Source organism: Antechinus flavipes, chromosome 3, assembly GCF_016432865.1.
Source record: "Antechinus flavipes isolate AdamAnt ecotype Samford, QLD, Australia chromosome 3, AdamAnt_v2, whole genome shotgun sequence".
Classification (NCBI taxonomy): domain Eukaryota; kingdom Metazoa; phylum Chordata; class Mammalia; order Dasyuromorphia; family Dasyuridae; genus Antechinus; species Antechinus flavipes.
The window spans coordinates 87,946,698-87,960,375 of NC_067400.1; the positions used below are offsets into that span (position 1 = coordinate 87,946,698).

At 35.9% G+C, this 13,678-nt stretch overlaps 1 protein-coding gene across 3 annotated transcripts in view; it reads left to right on the plus strand.

The window, feature by feature from the left end:
* Positions 1–13,678, plus strand: part of ENOX1 (ecto-NOX disulfide-thiol exchanger 1) — a 345,774-nt gene that overhangs the window by 174,542 nt on the left and 157,554 nt on the right. The gene's annotated exons all lie outside the window — the stretch shown is intronic.

Below are 13,678 nucleotides of genomic sequence, written 5' to 3' on the forward strand. Positions count from 1 at the left end.
TGTGTGTGTGTGTGTACATGATTTTAAGTGCACTATAGCTACGCTTGTAGTTAATGTCAAAGTGCTATAATGCTTCCCAGCTGCTGATGTTCTCTTGATTTGTAAAGCCCATTTAATGGTGCTGTAACAATACTCTTGTAAATTTTAAACCATACAAGATGGTGATGTGTGATTTAGGTATTAACTCTTTTAAAAAACTATATCTTTTCCACAATTTATAGAACCACCAGAAAGTGTCATATAGTGGATAAAAGGTTGATGTTGACTGACTATACCTAAAACATAAATTGGTATTTACTAAGTTCTTATTCATTTATTATGCTAATCTCTGTAGGAGATGCAAAAAAGAGATACACATTTTCTATCCACATAGGGTCTAATTGGGTAATAAGTTGTTGTTCAGTAATTTTAGACATGTCTTTGGGACCCAATATGGGGATTTTCCTGGCAGATACTGGAATGATTTGCCATTTTCTTCTGCAGCTCATTTTACAGATAAGGAAACTGAGGCAAACAGGGTTAAATGACTCACTCAGACAATATCTTGTGTCCCTTCCTAATTTTGGATAACATTGCCCGTATTCTCAGGTCTTCCTGGCTCCAGACCCACATTGTAGCCACTGAGCCACCTAGCCGCCCGGGGCAATCAGACACTGATTCAGATGGATGTAATGTTCAGTACTATATGATAAGTGTATTAAAGAGGCTAAGTTTGTCTGGGAAGCTGGAAGAGGAGGTTATCCCTGCCAGAGAATCGTGGAAGTCCGATGCTGCTTAACTTATTAGGACACAGGAAGACTTAGTAGCAGCAGGGAAGCACCCACAAATAATCCCCAAGAGGTGCTTGGGTGTCCAGAATGAGATAAAGATGAGCCATCTGACCATATGGACTAAGAATCTGAAATCTTCCAGGATAGAATGGAAGGACTGCAGTCGTCTGTGTTCAGATTCATCTCTTAGCTTTATCTTCACCCTTTCTAACTAGACAACTAGCTCATATAGAGGCAGACTCACCGGCACTGGTGTGTAGAATATGGTAATGTTATGCAAAATCAGGAAGGGAAACGAGATATTGTCCTTCAGGAGGTAACAAGAGTACAGCACAATGGCCCAACAGGAGAGTAGAGACACAGCATAATATGATAGAATTAGAGGATCGCACTTCAAATTCCACTTTGATGGGGTAGTGGTTAGAGACCTAAATAGAATAAAGAGACCCAAGTTCAAATCCTGCCTTAGACACATATTAGCAGCATGACCCTAGCCAGGTTACTTAACTTTTATTTGTGTCAGTCTCCTGATTTGCAAAATAAGCATAATTTTAGGATCTTTCTCCCAGGGTGGTTGTGAGGGTCAAAAGAAATAATAATTTAAAAGTGCTTAGAACAGCATAGATACTCTATAAATACTAGCTATTATTATTATCATTATTTTTAATGAGAGTAATAAAATCATTTGCTTGACAAGGTTATTCTGAGGGTTAAGTGATACAATATATTTAAAACAGTTTGCTAAGTTCAAAAAGCTATTTAAATGTGAATTTATTATTATTGATTATTTATCACTATTACCTCATGATCTTGGAGCCTCAGTTTCTTCATCTATAAAATGATGGGTTTGAATTCTAATACTTTTAAGATCCTTTCCACCTATGATCTAAAGTCTTGCCATGTCACATAATCCACTTCAGTTCAATGAACATTGATGAAATGCCTACTGTATTCAAGGCAGGTAGCCCAGTGGCTATAACATAGATCCTGAAGACTCCTTTTCCTGAGTTCAAATCTGGCTTCAGATACTTAGCAGTTCTGTCACCCTGGGCAAGTCACTTGACCCTGTTTGCTTTGGTTTCCCCATCTATAAAAGGAACAAGAAAAGAAAATGGCAAACCCCTATAGTTCTTTGCCAAGAAAATCCAATGAGACTGACGCAACTAAAATATGGCTCAACCACAAAAATGTTCAAAGTACTTTGTCTCTCAGAATACAAAGATGAAGTAAGACACAGACTCTGCCCTAAAGGAGCTTAAAATCAAATTGTAAAAACAAGACATTTATCTAATTACCGGAACATGATGAGTGTAAGGAAAACTACAGATAAAATGTAATGAGAAATCTGAGTAGAAAGAGATCACTGCCATTTGCAGGGATTGACTATCACGGAGAAGGGGTATCTGACTTTGACCTTGAAGCAAAAGAAATTTCTTTTGACAGGAATGGTGAGAGGAGGGTTTCTGTTTCAGACATAAGCACGTAAAGGACAAACGCATGGAGACGGGCAAGGGCAAGAAAAGAATGAGGGATGCTAAATCGTCCATGTGGTTAGCATGTAGTTAGAGAAGAGAGAGTGACGGTGCACTGTAAGACAGGGTATTTGTACCTCGTGCTAAAATGAGAGTCTAGCTCCTTTCAAGGGATAAGGAGCAGAGCATAGTTCCCTAAACCACCTGGCAACAATATCTAGAAGTATTTCCTGGTGTACTTTCAACTTATAATAGGTAGAATTTCTGCTTTGCTACTAATACTGAAGATAAGCCAGACAGTGAGTAATAGGAATCATGAAGTTTGGTTTTGTCTGGCAATGTCCATTAAATGAGTAACTGCACGTCAAAACAAAAGCGCTTACAGTGATGAATGTGTGCTTTTGGTTGGGAGAGCATCAGTGATAACTATACTTTGCAAACATGAAACTGCCAACTGTAGGAGGCCACCTGGTCAAGTAGAAACAGTGAAGTATAATGGAAAGGCCCCTATCTCTGTGGTCTCAAGGACCTCTGTTCCAGGCCGGCCACATGTATTTCATAGTTGTGTGATCTTAGGCTCATCCCTTAATTCTCCCTGATAAACTTTTTCATCTTTTTTTTTTTTTTTTTTTTTAAGGAATTTGGAATAAATGATCTCTGAAGTCTCTTTCAGTTCTCTCTCTCTCTAAATATAATACATGAGATTAGGAACATTTGCATTTAAATTCCACTTCAGCTGTGTGTCTCTATGTACCTCATTAATGCTGAACTTCAGTTTCTCCATCTGTAAAATGGACATAATAATAGCATATCTTACAGCATTGGCATGAGGATTTAAGTGAGAGTCTATGCAAAGAAGCTATATAAACTTTAATGTGTTAGATGAATGTGAATTATTGTTATTATTACGAGTTTTTGCCCCATAGAGTGATTGTGAAAATCAGAGATAATATGTGTAAAATATTTTACAACTACAAAGTACCAAATTATTATTATTCAGAAAATTCACATTGGTCAGTCCCCAGCTGTGACAGATGTGACAGCCTGTTAATTTCCCATTTGTCTACAATTACATGGTGTTCTTTTCTAGCCTTTATAACTTGATTCTGAATTCTCACCGGACAGTTTTCACCAACTTGCTAATTCAGCAGCGACTATGGTGGGCTCAGATGCAACCTGAAGTATATAGTTTGGCAGCACAGCCAACATGTTGGCAGGTATTCCAGCAGCCTTGAGCAGGCCCTGGGCGCCATGACACTCTCAAAGTGACTTTGAAATAGATAATTTATCTTAAAAGTTGCAGGAAGGTTTTGGCTTTTTGTCCCACTTACCAACCCTTGTTTATACTCAGTGATGGACTCATTCCTCTCCACCATTGATAAATGAATTTAAAAGGTAAGGATGAACTCAACACAGGCGTTCATCCAAAATGAGTAGCAACATATGTGCTTCACTATTTATGTATAGTGTGTGCACATTGTGTGATACCCTCATCATTTCTAATTCTGGATTTCATTTAAGGAAAGTCAGATTTCGGTTCCTCTGGGTACTGGTAGCTTATTTCATGGTGTCCACATGCTCAGCTGGGTATATGAATTGGGAGTGACATCCCAAGGAAGCAGGACAGGAAAGGAGTGGCCTAAGAATATTTACTGGGGGCAACTGGATGGTGTAGTGGGTAGAGCAACAGCCCTGGAGTCAGGAGGCCCTGAGTTCAAATCCAGCCTCAGACACAACACTTCCTGGCTGTGGGACCCTGGGCAAGTCACTTAACCCCAACTGCTTCACAAAAACAAACAAACAAAAATAACTATTGGAATAATGGAAGTAAGACCTATCTCAAAGGTCCTCTTCTCCATCTTTATCATTTTATAGACAAAATAATAACCAGAAATACTACAGACATGCCCAAGGTCATAAGATTAGAGTCAGAATTTGAATCCAGATTCTCCTACTGCAAAGCCAACGTTCTCTGCCCAGTGGTACCCAGGATAAGTACAGAATTACAAAGTCAAGCAGATAGCTACATTAACCGCTACCATGGGATTCCCATTATCTGAACAATGGCAGCTCTTCATGGTGAACCCAATTGCCACATTTTCAAAAAAGCTTCTTGTTAGTCAACTGAGCATCAGTAACATCCCTGCTCATTAACATTAATATTCCTGGCAAACGCCACATGAATCACATTTTGGCTTTTTCATTTGGGAATGAGCCTGGGATTGTTAAACATGAAAATTATATGAGGAAGGCATCTCGGCTCTCTGTCTCCTAGGTGACTGGAACTATTCCAGTCATTCTAGAATGCCTCCCTGAATGCCGCTTCCCAACAAAATATCCTGATTTTGCAGTATCAGTGGGCTTCTCTGTAGACATCCTTGCTAGCTAAAGCGAGAGAGAGAGAGCTGGGAACTCTCTGGGAAGTGTTTCAGGGCAATTCTAGAACAGAAGCATTATGCTGAACTTTGCATCAAGGAGTCTGAGTGAGGCTCATAATTAAGAGTTTCAGGTTTACTAAGAAGACTTCTGGGAAAGGAGAAAGGAAGAAAAGTTCCAAAATGCAGCACATCTATCGTCATCTGGATTTATAGTACCTGCCGCAATGTGAAAACACATTATCCCTTGATATTTCCCAGAATTTACCTATGGAAAGAAAGGCACAAGGGCATCTGTAAGTTGATATGCAATCCCAGCTTATATGCAACCTGATGCATTTCTAAAGATTGATTAGTTGGTTAGTCACTGATCTAGAGCTGGATCTCGGAGGCTTTCTCAGTCAGTCTTTCTCATCATTTGAAAGTGAATAAACTAGTGAAACAATTTGTTCCAAGTCAGCCAGGGAATTAGAACCCAGAATGTCTACTCCAGAGATAATCTGTTTGACCTCTCTACACTGCCTCATTTCCCACCTACACGAATGTTTTGTGCAGATAGATTAGTACAAGATGAGACATTACCACTGCTAATTTGTTAAGTCACTGTAACTTTTTTCTCCAAAAGAGTGAGTCAGACACAATGGGAAGCAATTCTTTAAACAATTTTCAAAGGTACCAGTTTCTTTTTAGAGCTCTGGCCCTCCACTCTAAGGTAATATTATTTTTAATCAAATAAGTATTGCTTAACAAATAAATACACATCATTTAAGGTCTTTTACACAATGTTAGTTTTTAGATTAGAATTGGCAAAGATTCAGCCCTTGGTGTCAAACTCAATGTCCAAGCCAAACAGTGACTCCAATTTTCATCCTTTCTCCTTCTATCTATGTGCACTTGCTCATACCATTCTACAAGTCCAGAATGGTCATTTCTCATAAAGGTAAGAGTGGAAAGGACCCTGGGAGCCAACTAGTCCAAATGCATTTTATAGATATGGAAATAGAGACTCAGAATTTAAATATGCATCCTCTGGCTCTGGATGCATTGCTCTTTTCCACTCTATCATACCCATCCCACACTCTCTCTGCCTGCTAAAATATACTCATTTCTTCAATACTCAGATCAGATATCATTCCCTGCAGGAAGGTTGCCTGGATCCTATATATTAATATGTCTATGAATTTCTTATAGTCCTTTATATTTTGCTTTTGCACATATCATATCCCAACTTATATAGTAGCTTTTTATTCATGAATTTTATTATCCTTAATGTATCTTTATATCAACAAAATAATGATATATATATATATTTGAGTGTGTGTATATATTTGTGTACATGTATGCATGCATATATAAAAATATACAATAAATCTATAATATAAATATATGCATACATGTACACATATTGTGCACACATGTGTTGCATGGACATGCACACACATATCTGTACATGTATAGGCAGTATGCTTATGCATTGTACATGTATACACATGTGTTCATGCATATGCCCATATAAACACACATGTAAGCACAGACACATCTATATATGAGATCTGATTCTACCAGCTACATGTTATTGTCTTCACTTTACAAATTAGGAAAATGAGATTGAAAGAGTTTAGTTCAAACTTGTCTAGGATCAAACTGCTGGTGAGTGTCTGAGGCAGAATTTGTTCTTGACACCAGTTCATTGCTGCTTCTTCCATATTTAGATCAAATGCCACCTTGAGAGACATGCTTCCTTTCTGCATTGCTAGCACCTGGCCCGGTGGCTTACACATAATAGGTGCTTCATCAATACTCGTTGATTTGGATCAACTTAATATTTTCTTCTCGTCCAGTGCTAAACAAATCAGGGACTTACGTAGTGATGACTACCTCTTCATTCTTAGATAATCCTTCACTTCTGGTTACAGATGCATAAAAAACTGATAAAACGGAATATGATGCTGGCAATTAAAGAAAATGTGTGCCTTCCTTTTCTTTTCCAACTGGCCAGCTAACTCTTTTTTGGTGGAAATAAATACAGGTATAGTGGACTCTTCAACACAGATGAATTATCTCATCATTATGTCATTTTATGATATGGGGTTGTCAGTTTCATGGCAGAAAATACATCATGTTTTACATCTCAAAGACTTCCATGTTATGGTATTATCTGCTTTATATATAAATATACTTTCCAGGAATCCCCCACAGGCATTCCAGATCTCAGTTTTGTTTTGAGTATAGCCTGTCATTTCATAGCTCAGATAGGAATTGTTTCTAAAGTTCTGGAAGCATGTGCTACTGCATTGAATTATTAATGTGCACATCTTGTTACAACATTCAGAGACCTATGAAAATTTAAACAATCCATGATATTCCCACTCTGGTTCTTTCCCAACTTGTTTCATGGTATGAGAAAAGAGGGTCAGGGGAGCGAGGAACTGAAAAGCTTATAGAAAAAGAGAAGAATTAATTTTAGAAGAATGTTGGTTTAAGAATATGTACTATGTTCATGCTCTGTAAACACAATATAGTTGTATTCAACAAACAATTACTAATAATTAGGAATTTCCCCCCTTGTAATTAGCAAATATTTGCCCCTTTGCTGCTTCTGGGCACTGTGTGGTTCCCTTTGGGGCCAGCCAGAACAAATGTAAATATTCTTCTGCATGAAAGTCTATATAATTCAAGATAACTAAGATCATCACCTTGAATTTACTCTTCTACAAGTTAAATGTCCCCAGTTCTGTAATTTTATCACCAAGCACCATGGTGTCCAATACTCCAACTTTCTTAGATTATCCTCCTTTAGATTTTCTCTTTCTTGTCAGAGTCCTTTCTAGAATGTTAGAGTCAGAAAGGAACGTAGTACTTTAGGTGAATGAATAAATTAGCAACTAAATAGATGAAAAAATTTGGTATACTGTTCTTGTTTGTCAAGATCTTTTTCCAGTTAACGTTTTTCGATATTACATCACACTAGTGACCCATGTTGAGCTGTCAGTCAAATAAAAACTCCGTTTTTTTGTGTAACCTATGATCTAATTATGCCTTATCTATCTTGAACTTGTGAAGTCTATTTTTTGAACCTAAGTATAGACTTCCTATTATATCTTACCTTACCAGAAATAATCTATTATGATGTTTTTTAAATCCTGGTGATGTCATCCAGTATGTTACTTATCCCTCCCAACTGTATATCATCTCCAGATTTGATAAGCATGTCATTTGTACTTTTCTTTCTGAGACTTTGGTGATATCTTTAACATTATCTAGTATAGGTAAGAAAAGTATAGAACACCCCTTGCATCCCAGGAATTGGAGGGATTCACCCTTACCATTGGCTGGTGTAAGAAGCACCATAATGTGGTGGATAGAGTCCTGAACATAAAGCAAAGAAAACTTGAGTTTTAATCTGATCTCAGGTATTTACTGGTTGTCTAATCATGGGCAAATTATTCATCTTCTCAAAACTTTCATTTGCTCATGTGTAGAATTCAGAGAATGATACTTAGATTACTTAACTAACAAGAATAACAAGTACTTTGCATACCTTACAGTACTACAGGACTGAGTTTTTGTTATTGCAGTAATAAATATCATAGTATACTCATCATGAGATGGATATGATCCTGAATTTTATGCAGCTTGACTACTGTAAAAAATGGACCTGAGTCCAATTGGGCCTTTCTTTTTCTGCTATGATGGTGTCAGATTTTACCAAAAAGTACCAAAGGGGCTAAAATTCACAGATTTTTCTACTATGTATAAACATCAGCTTAATTTTAGTTCAATGGCCAGTGAATAATCGTTATTGGAAAAAAATTTGAATCGTATCAATTTTTACATACTTGTTATAAACAAAAACAGAAGAGGGAAGGAAATAACTGAAAGGAATGATGCCTCATGAGTTCTCCACTCAGAGGCAAATAAAGGACTTGGTGGAGTTGATTTTATCATTTATCCAAGATCAGTAAGAAATAGTTTTTCATGAGATATTTTGTCATCTTATCATTTAGTGGTTATGATAAATTTGCAAAAATATCACTATGAAAATCATAAATTATAAATTTAGAGCTAAAAGGAATCTTTAAAGTTGTTTAAAATTCCTTATAGGCGAAAAACCAAGAAGCAAAAAGATTAAGTACCATTTCCCTTGATTACATGGATAGCAAATAGCAAAACTAAGATGTTAACCAATGTCCAGTACCTCAAGTCCATCATGCTTTCTGCTGCACCAAATAAATAAATTTACATTTTATGCATCAACATGTGTTTTAAAAAAGGATAAATGCTGTAAAATCTTCCAAATTAAGTGAATGTATTGATACTTAGTTTCAATGCAGAAGTAGAAATAGATGAAAATGATGAAAATACTTTGGAAAACATGATTCAGGAATAGAAAATAAGAGAGACTGGGGCAGTAGGTGATGCAATGGATAGAGTACCAGCCCTGAAGTCAGTGGGACCCAAGTTCAAATTTGACCTCAGACTCTTAACACTTCCTAGCTGTGTGACCCTGGGCAAGTCACTTAACCCAAATTGCCTCAGCAAAACAATAAATAAATAAGAGATACCAAAGATTTGTAGTCTGGTTACTATATGTCATGAATACTTTCTTTTCAGAAAGGAATCAAAAGGCATTTTATGTTGTGAACACCAACAATATTAAAAAAAAAAAAAAGAAAGAAACTTATTAAATTTTACAAGCAATTAATGACTTGCTACTGATTGAGAGAGTAATTTCTGAATCATCTGTTTATGTACCGATAGATCACTGACTTGTAAGAACAAGGAACAAAATTGATACATAGCTAGAAGATATGTTATGCAATTAAATACTTCAAGCTAAGTTAATTAAGTAAGTTATTGACACTGAAAATATATGTAAGGAAGGACATCAACAATGATCATCATAATTTCATATGAAATTTGAGTTGTATACATCTGTAGTTATGAAATTTTTAAAAAAGTAAAAGCTACCTTAGTTTTAAAATATATTTCATTTTCCCCTGATCACATGTTAAAACTTTAAAAAAAAAGTTTTAAAATTATTTTAAGTTTAAAATTCTAGTCTTTCCTTCTTATCCTCCCTTCTTCCTGAGACATTAAAGAGTCAGATATGTTATACAAGTACAAACATGTAAAACATTTTTATATAAGTCATTTTGTATAAAAAATGAGAATCAAAGAAAAAGAATGAAAGAAAGTTTAAAAAAAAAAAAGAGCATGATTTGGTCTGTATTAAAATAATACCAGTTCTTTCTCTGGAGGAGAATAGTATGTCTTATCATTAGTGCTTTGGAATTTTCTTGGGTCATTATTATGTTGAGAATAGCTAAGTCATTCATATTTCTTCACTAAACAATATTTTGTTTGTTTTTTGCTGAGGCAATTAAGGTTAAGTGACTTGCCCAAGATCACACAACTAGGGAGTGTTAAGTGTCTGATTCAGATTTGAACTCAGGTCCTCCTGATTTCAGCACTGGTGCTCTCTCTATTACACCACTTAGCTGCCCCAGCAATATTGTTGGCATACTGTGCATAATGTTCCCCTGATTTTGTTCACTTCAGTTTGCATCAGTTCATGTGAGTCTTTCCAGGTTTTTCTGAAATATGTTGCTTGTTATTTCTTGTAGCACAATAACATTCCATCATAACCATAGACCATAGTTTGTTTAGCCATTCCCCAATTGATGGGAACCCCTTCTATTCCCAGTACTTAGTACACAAAGAGCTTCATAAATATTTTTGTACGTATATGTCCTCCTCCCTCACCCAGCCCTCTTTTTTTGGATGTCTTTGGGATATAGACTAAGTAATGGTATTGCTGAATCAAAGGGTATGCACAGTTTTATAGCACTTGGACATAATTCTAAATTGCTTTTCATGATGGTTGTAACACCTCCACCAGCAGTGTGTTAGTGTCCCAGTTTTCCCACATCCCATCTATCATTTTCTTTTCTTTTCTTTTTTTTTTTTTTTTAATATTAAGCAATCTGATAGGGCAGGGTAAAGTGGTACTGGATGATTGAAAAACCAGCTTAGGTAGCAAATATGAGTTACTTCAGTGGTGGACAGATGTAGTAACCAAGCACAACACCACTTTAGAATGTAAACTAATTTGTAAAATCTTACAAAGAATGGGGTCGGAAGATTATTAGTAGAAGCACTTCCTATTATAGTGAAAGAGATTAGAAATCAGTTTAAAGAAAGCATGGTGAAAGATATCACTAAGCAAAGTCATTCTCAGGACCTTTAAGGATGAAACTGGAAGAAAGTCAGCAAACAAAATGATGGAAAAGATCTGCAAAGATTACTTATAATTAACTCTTCTCATCATTAAGGACAGTTTAAGCTGTAACACAACGATCACAATATGATCTTTGTACTTATATGTACTTAAGAGAAAATAGAAAAGGCAGTGGAAAAAAAACAAAGATGGGAAAAGCAATTGGATGATTAAACTGTCTTTTACATTTTCAATACCAAGTATAAATAGGATAGATTTCTTTAAAAAATTAGCAACAGAGATAACTTTTTTTTGACCATCTTCTGATCAATACCATCCAGCACTAGAGACAATGGGAAGATGTACACTCAGTGAAGGCCTTTCCCATGATCATGGAGAAGACCCAGTACAGTCCAAGTTAAGGCAAAGTTTGCTCTAGATAGTGAGTACCTCTTAGACTTTTAAGATAGTGAAGGATAGAAGGGCCTGATGTGATAGGTTTATGGAGTCTTGAACTCCATAAGTTCAAGTATTTCATTTGGAAATAATGAATAAAACAGTAAGGTGTTCCTGATTCTGTTATTTCCAGTTGCCATTGTAATGTTTTCACTAAAGCCAAGATGCTGCAGAGCCTTCTAAAAGAGATACATAATCACTAAAGAGAGTTTGATTTCTCTTTCTACAGTGAAAAAAAAAATGTTAGGAAGAAGGCCCATTATCTGCAAAAGAGCTCCAAGATTCTCCCTGAAATAAAAGCCTTTCTTTTTTAATACCAATATTGTCCATTTTTTTTTTGTAAGGCTGTGAGTCATGGAATAATAAAAACTCCATAGAATTTAAATTGGTCTAAAGGGTCATCAAAAGACACATGGTATGTAGATGTGATTAGCTGCAACATATTATAGATAAGAACACAGGGAGGAGTAATAGTATACAGGATGTCATCAAAAAAATAAATATCTGAAAAAAATGTCATATGATGAAAATTTTTGACAAGTCCTGGACATCAAACTCATGCTAGGTCATGGATGAGAGTCACAAATAAGGATAGTTGGAAATTGAAATCATTGGAGGAAGATTTCTCTTCACTTAGATTACATATTTATTGTCATATTTTGATTCTTTGGGAATATTATATTACATTCATAAAGTAGTCTATAAGAAGACCCTTGATTCAAGGTCATCATAATGAATTTCAGTGATTGTTTTCCCATATAATTCTTGCAGCAACTCTGCAGAGTCCTTCTTTCTCCACAAAAATATCCTTTATGACTTCATGACTTTGGTTCAAATGCTGGAGATTTTTTCCACCACGAAGATTTTTTTTTAAATCTCAGAGCAAATTTTTTTCCCAGATACTCAGTTCTGATGACTGGTACCATCATTAATCTCAGGGCTATTTTTAGCACAAAATATTTGTAAAATTAGGGTGCTGGAGGGTGACTTTTTTTTTTTAACTTGGACATATAATTGATTATAATACAGTAGAATTTGGTTTTTGCTAGTATTTACCAGTTCAGACTGTATAGTATCAAACACTTCAGTGTATAGTGTATTTAGCAGACTAGATGATTCCCAGGTCTGTTTTAAATAAGGCATTGACAGTTAGTCATATTTCAACTCTGAGGATTCCAGTTTGGCAACATGCAATTGAGAAAGATTCGGGGCCAAAATTATTGTCAGTGAAGTGTAGTGATATTCCTTGATCATTTTCTCCATGAGCTGCCTCACCTTGCTTTTTGAAGTTAGCCCATAAAAGGGTCCAGGGATGTGAAAATCAAGAGAGTGAAATGTGAAGTATTTCAGATATCCATGGGTATGCTGTTATCCCCTTCAGCCAGATTTGTGGCTTCTTCCACATTTCTTCTGAATGTGGAGCACTCCTTGAAATCAGTTATCTCTTAGGAACATTGCGGATAAACATTTTTATTCCCACCAAGGGAAATTTGGCTCCTCTGCTTTGCTGTCCAAAGAGAATTTTATGAAGTGTTAAAATGTTTTTTCGACATTTGTGGCTATCATCTATATAGCTCATCCACAGAGGAAAATCACCATATAACTGTTACAGCAGCTCTACAGGGTCTTTCTTTTTCCACAAAAGTATCCTCCATGACTAGTATTTGCTGATCATTTCAAATGCTGGAGGCTTCCCCCATTACTACCACCCTTGCCCCCAAAGATGCCATTTTGATCCCAGAGCAATAATATCTGGTTAAAGTAATTCTTAAAATAAAAGAAAGAAAGAAACCCTTCTGGAGAGTGATATGAAGACAGGCATTTACATTTCTCCTGGTAAGTAGTCAAGATTGGATACTGAGAGTTTGCCTGTCCATGGAGGACATACAGCTTTATTTGATGTAGATATTTAAGGCCCTGCTCCTGATTGCATATTCTTAGTGAAGTCATGACACTCGGTATTAGCATTTTTAAGCCATTGTTCAAGTACAAGAGATAGAGAAACTTACCTATTCACTAGCCTACTGAATTTCAAGATTTACTGGAAGAGATGTTCAGTGAAACAGCAATTCAAGTAAGAAATATTTGGTTTTGGACACTGAAAACTATCATCCTCATAGTTGTTTGATTATATAAAGTATTAAAAAGAAAATGATTATAAACTAAAATAATACCAATAGTAATAATGATGATAACTAAGAGTTAGATGATGCAGTGGATAAAGCACTAACCTTGTAGACGGAAAGATCTGAGATCAAATTTCGCCTCAGACAGTATTTACATGACTGTGGACAAATACCTTAACCTTGCTTGCCTCAATTTTCTCATTTGCAAAATGAGCCAGAGAAGAAAATGGCAAACTACTTGAGTCTTTGCCAACAAACT